The following is a 17,543-nucleotide window of genomic DNA, read 5'->3' as shown; positions in this document are numbered from 1 at the left end:
CCTACTAGATTTGGGTTTGGTTTGCTGCAGTTTTTCTAGGTCCTTGAGATGCACTGAAAGCTCATTTATTTGGTACCTTTCCAATTTCTTGATATAGGTACCTATTGCTATAAACTTGCCTCTCAATACTGCTTTTGCTGTATCCCATAAGTTTTGATATTTTGTGTTGTTATCCTCATTTACTTCCAGAAAGTTTTTGATTTCTCTTTTGATTTCATGAATGACCCAGTGTTCATTCAGGAGCATGTTGTTCAGTCTCCATGTGTTCGCATACTTTCTAGGGTTTCCTGAGTTGCTAATTTCCAGCTTCATTCTGCTGTGGTCTGAGAAGCTGCATGGTATGATTCTAATTCTTTTAAATTTGCTGAGACTTGCTTTATGACCTAGTATGTGATCAATCCTAGAGAAGGTTCCATGCACTGCTGAGAAGAATGTGAAGTCTTTAGCTGTAGGATTGAAAGTTCTGTATATATCTGTTAGATCCATTTGGGCAATAGTGTCAATTAAATCCGCTGTTTCCGTGTTGATCTTCTGTCCGGATGATCTGTGTATTTCTGAGAGTGGAGCATTGATGTCCCCCAGTACTATTGTATTGGAATCTAAGTCTCCCTTTAAGTCCCTTAACATATCTTTTAAATAAACCGGTGCCCTGTAATTAGGTGCATATCCACTTATAATAGTTACATCTTCCTGTTGAATTGAACCCTTAATCAGTATATAGTGTCCCTCTTTGTCTCTCTTAACAGTTTTTGTATTAAAGTTTATTTTGTCTGATGTTAATATGGCTACACCAGCTTTTTTTTGGTTTCTGTTGGCATGGAATATCTTTTTCCAACCTTTCACTTTCAGTCTGCATGCATCTTTTTTAGAGAGATGTGTTTCTTATAGGCAACAAATAGTTGGGTTGTGTTCTGTGAGCCAATCAGCCAATTGGTGTCTTTTAACTGAAGAGTTAAGACCATTAATGTTTAATATGACTATTGATATGTAGTGACTTTGACCTGCTATATTCCTGGAGCTATTTTCTATTATATGCTTTGAGCTTCCCATGCTCTTTTACTGGTAGGTTTTCTTCCTTTACCTTCTTTCATATTGATGACCGTGTTTCTGTGTTTCTGAGTGTAACACATCTTTAATCATCTTTTGCAGGGCTGGACAAGTGGCTGCAAAGTCTTTCAATTTATGTTTGCTATGAAAGGTCTTTATTTCACCTTCATTCACAAATGAGAGCTTGGCAGGATACAATATTCTGGGCTGGCAATTTTTCTCTCTTCGCACCTGTGCTATGTCTCGCCATTCCCTCCTAGCCTGTAGGGTTTCTGAGGAGAAGTCAGTTGTGAGTCTGATTGGAGATCCTCTGAGAGTAATCTGACATTTCTCTCTTGCAGATTTTAGGATCTTTTCTTTATGTTTCACTGTGGTAAGTTTAATTACCACGTGTCATGGTGAGAATCTCTTTTGGTCATGTTTATTGGGGGTTCTATGTGCTTCCTGTACTAGGATGTCTCTGTCATTCTCCAAACCTGGAAAGTTCTCTGCTAGTATCTCACTAAAAAAGTCCTTCTAATCCTTTCTCTCTCTCCATGCCTTCAGGAACTCCTAGAACTCAAATGTTGGTTTTTTTAATAGTATCCTGTAGATTCCCAACAATATTTCTTAGATTTCTAATTTCCTCTTCTTTTCTTTGGTTTGACTGTATATTTTCCTGTGCTCTATCTTCTAAGTCTGATATTCTCTCTTCTGCTTCACCCATTCTGTTTTAAAGGCTCTCTAATGTGTTTGTCATTTGATCTATTGAGCTCCTCATTTCATTTTGATTTCTCTTCATTATCACACTTTCCTGTTCTACTAGTTTCTGCATTTCATTTTGATTCTTCCTTAAAATTTCATTTTCATGAGAGAGATTTTCAATCCTGTCCAATAAGGATTTCTGTAGTTCAAGGATTTGCTTTTGAAAACTTCTAAATGTTCTTATCATAAATTTTTTGAAATCCGTATCTTGCATTTCTTCTATCTCATCATCTTCATAATCTTGACTTGGGGTGTTTTGTTTATTTGGAGGCATCATAGTGTCATTGTTGATCTTGTTCCCTCGATTTCTGTGTTTGTTGCTTGGCATAGTTAATTCTTCTTTCATCACTGTGCGGTTTTTTTATTTTATTTTTTTATTTTATTCTATGTCTGTGTTAAATGGACTGCCTGCTGTTGGAGGAGCCTTGGGGGCTTGAAATGGGTGCGGCCTGAGAGCTCTGCTTGGTTCTTCCTGGTGACGGGTGTGCAAAGGTGACACCCTCATGTTATTCGTGGTAAATCTCTGTTTTTATTTATTTATTTATTTATTTATTTATTTATTTATTTATTTATTTATTTTATTTATTCAGGGGGTAAGTAATGCCACATGGTCTGGCTGTGCAGAATTGATGGTATTTAGCTTCTGATCTCTGGCTTCTACCCAGTGAGCCTGTGCAGGCTCTGTTTCTCCTCTGGACTCCCACTGGGTTGCCTGGGCTACTGAATTGTAGTGACTCAGTTCCTTAGCTCTCCCCTGTTGTTATGTAAATCCAGAGAGGGGCCTGCTCTTTGTCTCTTGCAAACTCTTGCAAACTCTTGCAAGCCTTGCAGCCTTGCAACCTTTGCAAGGTTGTCAGAGAGAGAAACCCCCCACCTTTTTTCCTTCTCTCCTGTAGTCAGTCTGGTGCACTTTTCCGCTCCCCTCTAGATTCTGACCGCCGTTTCCCTGCCAATGTCTCGGGTTATTGATCTCACCTCCCCTTCCAGCGCCAATGTGTGGACTCGGAGCCCTGGGCGTCCCAATTCTCCCCGCTGGTGTCTGTGTGACATCCCTATATTATTGTTTCTTGAGAAACCTGAATGGAATCTCTGCCTCCAGGCTTCAGCCTGGCACAACCTGGTTGTTGGAGGCATTTTAGTATGTATAATATATGTCTTTGCTTCTCTCTCCATCACTGAACCTTTTAAGTAAATAAATCATTAAAAGACAAGTAATCCTCCTATATAATGAAAACCATATATAGTCATACAAATTCCAAAAGGTATGCCACAAAAATCACATTATAAATAAGTGTACATACAGACATTTGGTTATGATTCATTTATTGATTATATATGATCAAAATTTATGCCATGATTCGGTGACATAAAAATTTTTACAAGAAATCTAACTAATTCTTCTGTAATTAGACAAAAATTCTGAGTATTTTAAGATTAAATTTTTTTTGACAGGCAGAATGGACAGTGAGAGAGAGACAGAGAGAAAGGTATTCCTTTTTGCCGTTGCTTCACCCTCCAATGGCTGCGCGGCCAGCATGCTGCGGCAGGTGCATTGCGCTGATCCGATGGCATGAGCCAGGTGCTTCTCCTGGTCTCCCATGGGGTGCAGGGCCCAAGCATTTGGGCCGTCCTCCACTACACTCCCTGGCCACAGCAGAGAGCTGGCCTGGAAAAGGGGCAACCGGGACAGAATCCGGCGCCCCGACCAGGACTAGAACCCAGTGTGCCGGCACTGCAAGTTGGAGGATTAGCCTAGTGAGCTGTGGTGCTGGCAAGACTAAATATTATAGTACTTAAATTGATACAATTTAATCTCAGTCCGTACTAAGAAGAAGGAGATATAATTTTTTACTGGACTGGACTGTATATTAGATCAAAGTTTCTTATGTGCAGTTATTATTAGTTTAAAAAAAAAACTAACAAAGATGTAACTCTTAGTATTCAACTACAGTGTTAAACAATAAAGACAAAATTCTTGGAAATTTAATCCTTTAGATACTGATCCAACATTAATGAATGAATTTTTGAGCAAAGACATATGCAAAAGGATAACCGAGATAATATTTGCATTGTGAAAACATGGTACCTCACATGATCTGAAATAGTTAATGTAGGATATTAAAATTGAAAAGTTACCATGCTATATTCATAGTTATAAAATGACTATACATTTTATATCAACCTTTTATATACATAAATATCAATATTTCATGGAATAACATTAAATTTACTAAGTATCAGTGTTTACTTATTTCAGAAATACTGAAGCTTCTAATTAAGTTTTTTAAAGATTTATTTTTTTTATCTGAAAGGCAGAGTTACATAGAGGCAGAGAGAGACAGAAAGAAAGGTCAATAATCTGCTGGTTCAGTCACCAGATGGCGGTAATGGCTGGCGCTGCACTGATTCAAAGCCAGAAGCCAGGAGCTTCTTCTGGGTTTCCAGTGTGGGTGCAAGTCTCTAAAGACTTGGGCTATCTGGCCGGTGCCATGGCTCAATATGCTAATCCTCCGCCTGCGGCGCCAACACACCAGGTTCTAGTCTCGGTCAGGGTGCCGGATTCTGTCCCAGTTGCCCCTCTTCCAGGCCAGCTCTCTGCTGTGGCCAGGGAGTGCAGTGGAAGATGGCCCAGGTGCTTGGGCTCTGCACCCCATGGGAGACCAGAAGAAGCACCTGGCTCCTGCTTTCGGATCAGCATGGTGTGCCGGCCACAGTGCAACAGCCACAGTGGCCATTGGAGGGTGAACGAATGGCAAAGGAAGACCTTTCTCTCTGTCTCTCTTTCTACTGTCCACTCTGCCTGTCAAATAAATAAATAAATAAATAAATAAATAAATAAATAAATAAATAAATAAAGACTTGGGCTATCTGCTACTGATTCCCCAGGCCATAGCAGAGAGCTGGATCAGATGTGGAGCAGCCAGGATTCAAACTGGCACCCATATGGGATGATGAAACTGCAGACCAGGGCTTTAACTTGCCATGCCAGCCCCCCTACTTGACTTACTTCAGCTTGCATTCTGCAACTAATTCAGGTTCCCTGACTCAGGGCCATGTCCGCTGGGGAAAACAATCACTTCTCCTGTGTAGGATTGGAGGTGGGGGGAAATTTTCCTGATTTACAGATGCAGTACTGCTTGACTAGACCTTGACATCACAGGAGAACAAGTGGGGATGCCACCAGGAGTCTCCTGGAGCAATGGGGATAGCTTAAGAAATCAGATGTGGCTTGTACATGTTTTATTTTTATCTGTGGACAAGGACTGAGATAAAAACCTATCTAGGCAGGCCTGCCTTGGAGAAATGAGTCCATAGGTGAGAGGAATGGAACCCAGCTGCTCTCTGCTGTCTCCAGATACCTGGAAAGTTCACTTTTCCCTGAGTTTGTTCCTACTTCTAATTATTCCAAGCCCAAGGCTGTCCTGCTTCCACAAGAGAAATGACATTATGGGCCTGGAGGGAGATGAGCTGATGCCATCTCTGCCCTATAACCACATCTTGGGGATTCATCTCATAATGGATTAACATCAGAGACTTAGCTGGATGAGTATCTTTCTGTTTCATGTACAGAATGAGCTCCCGGAGCAGGTGAGTTCTATAGGAAAGCAGGCATCTTTGCAGTGGAACATTAGGATAAGTCTGCTCATGTTATCAACCTTACATGTTACTCCACCATTAATAGAACAGATGTTTTTAGGCCTGAAATTATCAACATTGTGAATTATTTAAGGCCATAAATTAATAGGTTTGGAAAAGTATATTTGTGATTTTTGGTGTACTTGAATTGGAACTATACTAGATTTTCAGTATGCTTTGGTGATATTTATTTTGTTCTCTTAAGTTTTGAACTATTTTAAGATATTTCAGAATATTTTAGGATGGTTTCACCTCATGGCCCCATAAACCATGCAATAATATTTTTAATATTAAACAATAATGAATTCAACAGGTGGCCATGAAAAAAATCCATTACAGTGATTGCTACTAACATATTCTTTTGCTTGCTTACTAGAAAATTATCTAGAAATATTTTCTATTGTATATTAAATATTTTAAAAAATTATTATTCTGGGTGAAAAATATTAAAAAAATTAGTTCCAATGCATCCTTAAAATAAATTTACTTTTAGTATTTAGTTTTTTAAATAAACATTTTAACACTGATTAAAAATTACAATTTTTAAAGAGATCAGAAAAAAATAATTCCTAACATATGAAGGGAATAGTGTTTATGATAAAAAATAATCCCTACCATCAACATTTCTGATGTCCTTCAAAAGATTTAGGCTGCATTTGTTTTTCAAAATTTTATGTATAAAAAGTCCCTCCTCAATTTCAATTAAATTGCTAAATTATTACCACTTTCCTATTCATATTATCTAACTTGACTAAGAATACTGTTCTCTGTAGTTTTGAGTATTTAATGTGGAAGAAAGAGAGGAGGCAACCATGATATTGTGAATAAAGTGAACCAAAATTGCAGGGACGTACACTTGTGGCCACATAGGCATCTGCCCTTCAACAAATCTGACCGCCAGAAAACATTTATTGATGTGATCAAGTATTGCAGAGTCTTAGGTCTCTAAGTCTTCATTTTGAAACTGCATTCATGCCCTAGGGAGGGTGATATTCCAGTACCCTGGGCCCAACATGGGCCTGATCAGGGAACTTAGAGCATTTTTCATTGTTTTATAAATTTGACATGGCGGGTTTGCTATGGCTATGAATTCCATATCAGCGTGATGTACTGGGGTGACATGTTATTACCTCTGTAAAACATAGTTTTATCCTTTCCTGGTGTCTACTTGATCCTGGTGGTTTTAAAAAAGTGCAATTTCATGGACTATTTTTGGGTGTCCCCAATTGTTACCTTGTTCTGCTATATTTTTTGTCTCCCAATTCTGTGGCGACACTTTTGTTACTTACAATTTTTCTCAGTGAGACTAGGAATTCAATGTTTAGGATTACATATTCCTCATCAACTCTGTGCTATATCTACATTAAATTAAGTTTCTAAGTAGATGACATATTGCATTCATTCAATGCTATTGGGTGCTTATCCTGTTTATTCTTCTAGAATTTGTCCATTTTTAAAAAACTATTTTTGTGAAACTAATCATGGTGGAAAGGATTTTTTTTTCTAATCGAATATGCAAACTGACTCATTTTATCAATGAATGCAATTAACCTACTCCCCATGATTGGTGTATCAAAAATTCCCAATTATTTTAATATTGTCAATGTCATAGGTCAAATTGATAATAAATATGGTAAAACTTGTAGTGAAGACATCATTGTTAACATAATAAAATAGTAAATTCTATCATATATACTTAAATTCTTAAATCTACAGGGACTATAACATCATTGTACATTCATTTGTCAAATATCTCTAAAGTTACCACTCATAATATAACAATACTTTAATAATTTATATTGTCATAAAGATAAGAAAAGAGGCTTTATCAAAATCATGTTTCTTGAGGAAACCATTGTGGTACAGTGAGTTAAGCTGATGCTTGGACATCTGCATCCCTTATCAGTGTGTTGGTTCATGTCCTGTATATATGCTTCTGACCCCTCTGACTCTTTCTTCTGGTGCAACTAGGCAGCAGCAGATACCTGTACCTGGGTTCCTGGCACACAAATGAGTGACTGAAATTGAGTTCCTCACTCCTATTTGTGGCCAGTTTTCTTGGGCATCTCTGGGAGTGACCAGTGAATGGGAGATGCCAGGCTCTCTCACTACCTCTGTGTGTGTGTGTGTGTGTGTGTGTGCATATCTTTGCCTTTTGAGTAAATATTTTTAAAACATACTTTGTGTACCAAATAGCCCTCGATTTTATATAGATGGCATCTTTTTGTCATACTGCTTCTGTTTTATGTACGTGCCTAATCTAAGCCCAGAGATTTCATCATCAGTCTTTTGGTTCCTAGTCTATTTATCTATATTTTTTAGTTCAAATGCATATAATTTTTAGACAACCTAAAAGAAAATTTTTCCCTTAAAAACAATGCCTTCATTGCAAGTAAATCACAGCCAAAATAAATGAAGGTCTCGAGATAATATCAGTCCCATTTCCTGTAAATCCTGGTGTTGTGTGGATACAAGCAGCAACCAGTTCTGATAAGAAGTGATAGATCCAAAGCAGTTGTCAATTTTGTTAACATTTTTCCATTTCTAAAGCATTCTTAAAGAAAATCATAAATGGGGTCATCTCATCCTCACAGTAGTACCAGCAGAGCAACCATGCCAAGTGGATTCATGTTTTTACCTAAATAGAACTGATAGTTTTTGAAATTAGCGAGGATATGTTTGATTTGTTGTGCACCCTCTATCATACAAGGTTTTACTTTCTGGTCTCTGTTCTTCAAGTTTGCCTTTGATTGATTCCAGGTAATCTTTAATATGCTTCTTGAAGGAATCTTTTGTGACTCTGATTTCCTGCAGGTGATGGTTCATGACAACATCAACACCAGTGATTACTGTGCTTTCAGTACCTTTGCCCTAGGGACCTTCAGAAGAGGCATTCATGCAAAGGAAGGAATCATCGATGTTACCCTCTGCTCACTGGCCATCTTCCCCTCCACCTCCAGGCACATCTTGCAAATGTTATAGAACATCTCATCGTCACTAATGAGGTCCCCATAGGTAAGCATGATGCCACCTGGAAGAAGAGGACAGTGGTGGTAGCTTTCCAGGAGGTGGAGCTCTGGGTGAGTGTGTAGCAGCCAGAGCAGCTCTCAGGGTTAGTGGGGAGAAGGCCAAAAAGTCCAGGTTCATTTAATTGTGTTTTCCTCACCATGATCCAAGATGAAGTGAATATTTTGACATATAAGATGAAAGGCAGGATAAAGAAGGTGAACATTGCCCACACTTTCTGTCTCTGAGAATGCTCAGAGGCTTCACTCTCAGCCCCAGTAATCTCAGATTTTCAGTTCTTCCAGTGAGAACTGAGCTTTATGTTGATACGTTTAAGTATTTACTTTGTTTAACAAAGGACTCAATTCTCCTTGACTACACCCTAACCAAACTGTAAGTGACCATCTTCAGACTCTTTCTTACATGTCGACAACATATAATTGCACCTTCAGTGATCCTTCCATGATGCAACTGCCAGATTTTCACATAAAAATAGGATACAAAATTAGCTTTAAAATACAAACAAATAATATGATATTTTGGAGTACACATATATGTTGCAGACAGTTATCAGTTGTTAGATACATGGAATTAATGTGCATTTTCAAAAGTGAAATGGACACTATGAGAAACGGTGACTTGATCAGCATAGCCCTGATTGTTAATGAACAACTTAATACATTATCCCTCTTAGTAGTTTTTTATGTCTGTTCTACTTAATATGACTGGTTTAATTCTGTAATTAATACACAGTTATTCTTTTTTTTAACTTTTATTTAATGAATATAAATTTCCAAAGTACGACTTATGGATTACAATGGCTTCCCCCCAATACCGTCCCTCTCACCCACAACCTTCCCCTTTCCCACTCCCTCTCCCCTTCCATTCACATCAAGATTCATTTTCGATTATCTAAATATACAGAAGATCAGCTTAGCATACATTATCAATACACAGTTATTCTTAAGTGTTGAAATTTAACTGAAATGTGGCCAGCGCTGTGGCTCAATAGGCTAATCCTCCACCTTGCGGCGCCGGCACACCAGGTTCTAGTCCTGGTTGGGGTGCCGGATTCTGTCCCGGTTGCCCCTCTTCCAGGCCAGCTCTCTGCTATGGCCAGGGAGTGCAGTGGAGGATGGCCCAGGTGCTTGGGCCCTGCACCCCATGGGAGACCAGGAAAAGCACCTGGATCCTGGCTCCTGCCATCAGATCAGCACAGTGCGCTGGCTGCAGCGGCGGCCATTGGAGGGTGAACCAACGGCAAAAGGAAGACCTTTCTCTCTCAGTCTCTCTCTCTCACTGTCCACTCTGCCTGTCAAAAAAAAAAGAAATTTAACTGAAATGTGATCCCTGTTAAACATAAGAGTGGGGATAAGAGAGGGAAAAGACGCACATTTGGGACATACTCAAGCTGACTTGCCCCAAATGGTAGAGTTAGAAACATACCAGGGGACTCCAATTTAATCCCATCAAGGTGGCATGTACCAATGCCATCTCACTAGTCCAAGTGATCAATTTCAGTTCACAATTGATCATAATGAAAGGACTAAGAGTCAAAGGGAGCACATAAACAAGTCTAGTACCTGCTAATACTAACCAATAGAATAAATAAAGGGGAGAGTGATCCAACATGGGAAGTGAGATACTCAGCAGACTCATAGAATGGGAGATGTCCTAAACAGCACTCTGGCCTCAGAATCAGCCCTAAAGCCATTCTGATCTGGCTGAAAAGCCCATGAGAGTATTTCAGGCATGGAAAGCCAAGACACTCTGGCAAAAAAAAAAAAAAAAAAAAAAAAAAAAAAAAAAAACACCTAGATGAAAGAGATCCCAGTTGAAAGAAGAGGTCGTCAAAGAAGGAGGTACCTTTCTCTGAAGGGAGGCGAGAACCTCCACTTTGACTATGACCTTGTCTAAACAAGATAAGAGTCGGAGAACTCAGAGGGCTTCCATAGCCTTGGAAACTCATGACTGGTGCATAGGGAGATTACTGATGCCATAAACAGGAATGTCAATTGGTAAAGTCAACAACAGGAGTCACTGTGCACTTACTCCTCATGTAGGATCTCTGTCCTTAATGTGCTGTACACTGAGGCTTAATGCTATAACGAGTACTCAAACAATATATTTCACTTTGTGTTTCTATGGGGGTGCAAACGATTGAAATCTTTACTTAATGTACACTAAACTGATCTTCTGTAAAAAAAAAAAAGAAATTATCAATTCCCAACTTGACTCTCACTGGGATTAAACATGACAATAGGTCTGATCTGATTTCATCATCATTTAAAAAATCATCTATTATTTTTCACTTTATGTTTCTGTGTGGGAGCAAACTGTTGAAATTTTTACTTAATGCATGCTAAACTGATCTTCTGTATATAAAGAGAATTGAAAATGAATCCTCATGTGAATGGAAGGGGAGAGGGAATGGGAAAGGGGAGGGTTGCGGGTGGGAAGGACGTTATGGGGGGGAAGCCATTGTAATCCATAAGCCGTACTTTGGAAATTTATGTTCATTAAATCAAAGTTAAAAAAAATCATCTTAATGATTATATTTCATATATTATTGCTCATCCACAAGAGCCATGTTTTTTTTTTTCTCACCCAGACTGTATGTTGTTAACAAGAGCCTCATTAGAAACAAATAACAATTGAGTATCTGATAGAGCAAGTCTGTTTCAGTGCATGGTGGGCATTTACCAAATGAGAGAAATGAGGCAGGGATAATCAGCCAAATATCACTGTGGCAGGAGAAGAAAATATTGAAATCCTTATCTACTTGCTTTCATGTAATTATGTTATCTCTTTCACCAAACATCTCATAACGTATGAGGACACTATAATTATATATATATATATATATATATATATATATATATATATATATATATATATATATATATATATATATATGTATATATAGCAAAATAAATACTTTTAAATACTCTACACACATATGTCTGGTGCGAAATGGCTCAATCTCATAAATGAATGGAAGAAGTACTGGGACCAATATCATACACTGCTTAAATATATAATTGAATTGATTATGATCCTTGAAATGTGGAGATGGTTAATCTTCTAGTCAATATGGTCCTGGTACTTTTTCTGGTTCCATGGGTACAGATACACAATTTTTTGTTTGTTTATTTGTTTGTTTTTGTTTTTGACAGGCAGAGTGGACAGTAAGAGAGAGAGACAGAGAGAAAGGTCTTCCTTTTGCTGTTGCTTCACCCTCCAATGGCCGCCGTGGCTGGCGCGATGCGGCCATCGCACTGCGCTGATCTGAAGGCAGGAGCCAGGTGCTTCTCCTGGTCTCCCATGGGGTGCAGGGCCCAAGCACTTGGGCCATCCTCCACTGCACTCCCTGGCCATAGCAGACAGCTGGCCTGGAAGAGGGGCAACCGGGACAGAATCCAGCACCCTGACCAGGACTAGAACCTGGTGTGCCGGTGCCGCAAGGCAGAGGATTAGCCTAGTGAGCCACGGCGCCAGCCAGATACACGTTTATGGAACAATTATTCATTTATGATACATAGTTCTTTTGCTCTAGTTGATTAAGCCTTCGAAGCAAATTCAACAATGACTTTACCAACTCTGCTATGTGCCTCTCATTAATTCATACATGTCATGTGGTTGTAGAGGAATTTTTCTACTTCTTCCATTCATTTATGAGATTGCGCCATTTCACACCAGACATATGTGTGTAGAGTATTTAAAAACATTTACAGAAAAATGCAATTAAGTTTATCTTGCTGCAAAAATGTTTGAAATTCACGAATATAGGAATCTTTAAAGGGTTCAGAATATGGATGTAGTGAAAAATTTCATTTGTTACAGAGAATGCAGAAATCTTACTACCAAAAATCCATACAAAATATTTGGGGTTCCTTAAAAATAAGTGGGTAAAATAAAAATCATATTTGTGATAACTTTTATGACAGAAGAAAGAACACTGCTGACATAAGATCTGTTTTTGTTTTACAGGTATCTAAAATGTTTCCTGTAATGCTGTTCATATGAAAAAAAGTTTCCACTTATGCTATCATTAAAAAATATGTATGTTTTTCAAGCTGCCATTGGAATCTTAGCCAACACCTTCCTCTTTCTCTTCCACATCTTGACAATCCACCGAGATCATAGACCTAAGCCCACTGATGTGACCACGTGTCACTTGGCATTTGTCCATATAATGATGCTACTCACAACACTGGAAATTTTTATCTGCAGATACGTTCGAGTCACTGAATTTTCTAAATGACTTAAAATGTAAGGTTTTGCTCTATATGATCAGGGTGATGAGGGGTCTCTCCATCAGTACTACGTCCCTCTTGAGCATCATCCAAGTCATCACCATCAGCCCCAGCACCTTCTACATGTCAAGATTTAAACATGGACTCACAAATTATATTACTCAGGCTTTCTTCTGTTTTTGGTCCCTCAACCTTTCTTTCAATAGTAACATGATCATCTACACTGTAGCTCATTCCAACATGACCAAATTACTCAATGTCAATAAGTACTGCTCACTTTCCTCAATGAATTCTATCATCATGGAAATATTTTTCACACTTGCATTGTCCCAGAACATCTTTGTAGGTATCATGCTACTCTCCAGTGCATACATGATGATTTTCTTATCTAATCATCAGAGGAGGTATGAGTACCTTCACAGCATAAGCGTTACCCCAAGAACCTCCCCAGCAAAAAGGGCCACTCATACTGTCCTGCTCCTGGTGAGTTTCTTTGTGATTATGTACTCTGTGGATATCACAATGTCATCTTTCTCAACTGTATTGTGGAAATATGATCCAGTTGTCCTGGATGTCCAGAGACTTGTGGGAAATGTGTATGCCATGGCCAGTCCTTTGATATTTTTTAGTTCTGATAAAAGAATAATTGGTACTCTGAAAAATGTGATTGATATGACAATTTTAACAAGTTGATGAAACAAATCTGAAAGACTGAATTCTAACTCTGTTAAATATTCAAAAAATTAGGGAATTTTAATTTTAATTTAAATGTGTAGAATTTTACTTGTCTTTTTACTTGTAACCTTTTTTTTTTTTTACTTTGACAATGCCTCCCTTAGTTCAATGGTCTCCATGTATTGAAATTACTTCTTAAACTTTCCAAACTTAATGTAGGATTTTTTTTCCTTTAGACTTGGCATCTATGAAGCAGCTTTTGATATCTAATCCTTAGATCTTACTTCAGAAGGTAATCTGCATATTACTGTTTGTTGAAAGCATATTAACTAAGCATCCAATTCTAGTTTTACTGACAATTTCTCAATGATCTGTTAATAGTTATTTCTGCTTTCACACATATAAACTATGGAGATTTTTCTCATGTCCTCGCAGATTATCATCCTTTTCTCATTTTAGTCTTTTCTTTGATGCTACCACTTTTCTGAATTCACTGATTTGTGTCTTCTTGTCAATTTTGGATACCTGAACACTAAGTAATTCTTAGACTAGTTTCTTTGATTTCTTTTGTATAATCCACACAATTAGATTATTTAATTCCTTTTCATTCTAACCTTTGTATATGTAGGTTTATATTTTTAACTTCTATTGATTTTCTCTTTTTATTGTACTTCTACTAACTATGCTCAGTAGTTTTTTCTTTGGCTCAGTCTAATGTTTGACATACATTTTATATAAAGTAGACTCAATTTACTTGCTGTTTCCCAAATATTCCTTTTTATTCATTTGGGTCCTTGTTATTTTCATGTATTTTGTGATTCTCCCATCTGCATTGTATTGAATTACATGTTTTAAAGATAATCCCCCTGTCTAAAGCTTATGTAATGTGAAATTTTATTTTGGTAGGTTATTTCTGTGTGAAAAAATAATTAAGATTATTTCTCATATAGTGAGATATCACCTTGGAATGTTTGCAGTTAGTTTTCTTTTATTGTTTTTGCCCCTCCAATCTGAACACCCAAAAAGATTTCTCATCTTCATAAGTCCTTTATGAATAAAGAATCTGTTTCTTAGTTTTATTCCTTCCATGGAAAATTTATTTGGTTTGCTTTCCTAGTTTGGGGGGTTCTCAAATATTTCTTCCAACTTTATTAGACATTTTGGTGAATCTTGCAGCATTTGATTATTTTAACTTTCTGAACTATAAGTTGTTGGACATATAACAGTTTCCCCCAAAGCACAATTATTTACAGTATACAAGATAATGTTTCACATAGATTTTCTGTAGTAGACAATCATGTTTCATGAGAAATCCCTTTTTCATTTTATTTGGAACATACTCCTCTTCCCCAGATTACTGTAAGTTAATGATAATGGGTAGAATATGATTAGTTTAATATTAAAATTTAATTTAAGCTTAATTTAATACTAGAAAACTGACAATATTTTGACAATTTTTATGAGTTATTACATTTCCTTACAATGTTCTCAATTACTGTTTTGCTATAGCGTTAACCTAATATTGGCAAGAACTAATTGTCCAAATTCAGGATTTTATCTTCAATCATCATTTTTCCTCATTGGCACTTTCACAACTCTACAAAAATAATCCTTCTGGATAGTCTATTTAAATTGTGAGTTAATATTTCTTTTTCTTTTTTTTTTATTTGACAGATAGAGTTAGACAGTGAGAGAGACAGAGACAGAGAGAAAGGTCTTCCTTCCATTAGTTAATCCCCCAAATGGCTGCAATGGCAGGAGCTATGCTGATCCAAAGCCAGGAGCCAGGTGCTTCCTTCTGGTCTCCCATGTGGGGTGCAGGGACCCAAGCACTTGGGCCATCCTCCACTGCCCTCCCAGGCCACAGCAGAGAGCTGGCCTGGAAGAGGAGCAACTGGGACTAGAACCTGGCACCCATATGGGATGCCAGCACTGCAGGTGGAGGATTAACCAAGTGAGACACGGCACTGGCCCTAGCTTAAATAATCTTAATGAAATGTACATGTAGGTACAAATTGCTTGCTACATTTTACTTGATGGTTACTACTGTCATTAGAGTGCCAAGAAATTATGATATGCTGGATTTCTGTTGTGAGAGAAAAAATGACAGATTTTTATAATATATATATCTTTTTATTTAAACACTTATATCTGAATTCTGAAAAGGAACTTTATCATTTGCTTCCTTGTCATAATGTTGTCCATTTTTTTGTATGCTTAATTAGTCAAACTTTAAAATAAATTACTTAACATTATTTATATGCATGTAGTGCATTCACTGTTATTTATATACAGATAGATTTTAATGAATCAGTGAAAATGGCTGATTTCTGTGTTGATTTTTCTCTCCTGATATATTTGGAAGCATATTTTTTTTCTTTTTTATTGAATCTATGTAATTAATTTGGAGCTTTGAACTATTAGGCCCATAAATATTTTGTGGCTTATAGTAGTGCCTAATATTATATGTTCTGAGTATTAACCCTTCTGATTCATCAAATTAATTTTGTTCATACCATCTTCAAACATAACTTAATTTTGTATTAATTCCTTCCTCTATATTAAAATACCAATTATTTTCAACTCAAAGTACCCAGAAAACCTATTTCCATGGATTACTACAAAATAAGTGACTTAGAGGCAGATATTATGAATGATAACTGAAGAAATTAAATGAGTTTACTTAGAATGTCATCTTTAATGTTTTGTGGAAAACATACATTATGAAAAAGTTACACATGGATTTCAAATTAGTGTTTCATCAAATAAATTTACTTTTTAATTCCAGTGGATTGTGAACATTTCAAATTGCTCCTGTATATCAAGAAATGAACTGTGGACAGTCATTAAAGTAAAAATAAAATATTCACTAAAAATCTTCCCACATACAAAAGCTTTGGGTCCCATTACTAAATATGTGTCCACTAATACAGCTTTTTTTTTTATCTTTTATTTAATGAATATAAATTTCCAAAGTACAACTCATGGGTTACAATGGCTTCCCCCCCATACCGTCCCTCCCACCCACAACCCTCCCCTTTCCCACTCCCTCTCCCCTTCCATTCACATCAAGATTCATTTTCGATTATCTTAATATACAGAAGATCAGCTTAGTATACCTTAAGTAAGGATTTCAACAGTTTGCTCCCACACAGAAACATAAAGTGAAAAATAATAGATGATTTTTTTTAAATGATGATGAAATCAGATCAGACCTATTGTCATGTTTAATCCCAGTGAGAGTCAAGTTGGGAAATGATAATTTCTTTTTTTTTTTTACAGAAGATCAGTTTAGTGTACATTAAGTAAAGATTTCAATCGTTTGCACCCCCATAGAAACACAAAGTGAAATATATTGTTTGAGTACTCGTTATAGCATTAAGCCTCAGTGTACAGCACATTAAGGACAGAGATCCTACATGAGGAGTAAGTGCACAGTGACTCCTGTTGTTGACTTTACCAATTGACATTCCTGTTTATGGCATCAGTAATCTCCCTATGCACCAGTCATGAGTTTCCAAGGCTATGGAAGCCCCTTGAGTTTTCCGACTCTTATCTTGTTTAGACACGGTCATAGTCAAAGTGGAGGTTCTCTCCTCCCTTCAGAGAAAGGCACCTCCCTCTTTGAAGACCTGTTCTTTCCACTGGGATCTCACTCACAGAGATCTTTTTGCCAGAGTGTCTTGGCTTTCCATGCCTGAAATACTCTCATGGGCTTTTCAGCCAGATCCGAGTGCCTTTAGGGCTGATTCTGAGGCCAGAGTGCTATTTAGGACATCCGCCATTCTATGAGTCTGCTGAGTATCTCACTTCCCATGTTGGATCACTCTCCCCTTTATTTAATCCATCGGTTGGTGTTAGCAGATACTAGACTTGTTTATGTGCTCCCTTTGACTCTTAGTCCTTTCATTATGATCAATTGTGAACTGAAATTGATCACTTGGACTAGTGAGATGGCATTGGCACATGCCACCTTGATGGGATTGAATTGGAATCCCCTGGTATGTTTCCAACTCTACCAATTGGGGCAAGTCAGCCTGAGCATGCCCCAAATTATACATCTCTTCCCTCTCTTATTCCCACTCTTATGTTTAACAGGGATCACATTTCAGTTAAATTTCAACACTTAAGAATAACTGTGTGATAATTACAGAATTATACCAGTCATATTAAGTAGAA

At 37.4% G+C, this 17,543-nt stretch overlaps 1 pseudogene; it reads left to right on the top strand.

Annotated features, from left to right (window-relative positions):
* Positions 1 to 12,475: 12,475 nt before the first annotated feature.
* Positions 12,476 to 13,382, top strand: LOC149119421 (putative vomeronasal receptor-like protein 4; annotated as a pseudogene).
* Positions 13,383 to 17,543: the final 4,161 nt, after the last annotated feature.

The sequence above is a fragment of the Oryctolagus cuniculus genome, chromosome Y (assembly GCF_051225735.1).
Source record: "Oryctolagus cuniculus isolate XC-2025 breed Fujian yellow rabbit chromosome Y, ASM5122573v1, whole genome shotgun sequence".
NCBI lineage: Eukaryota > Metazoa > Chordata > Mammalia > Lagomorpha > Leporidae > Oryctolagus > Oryctolagus cuniculus.
This window is presented reverse-complemented; position numbering and strand designations above follow the sequence as displayed.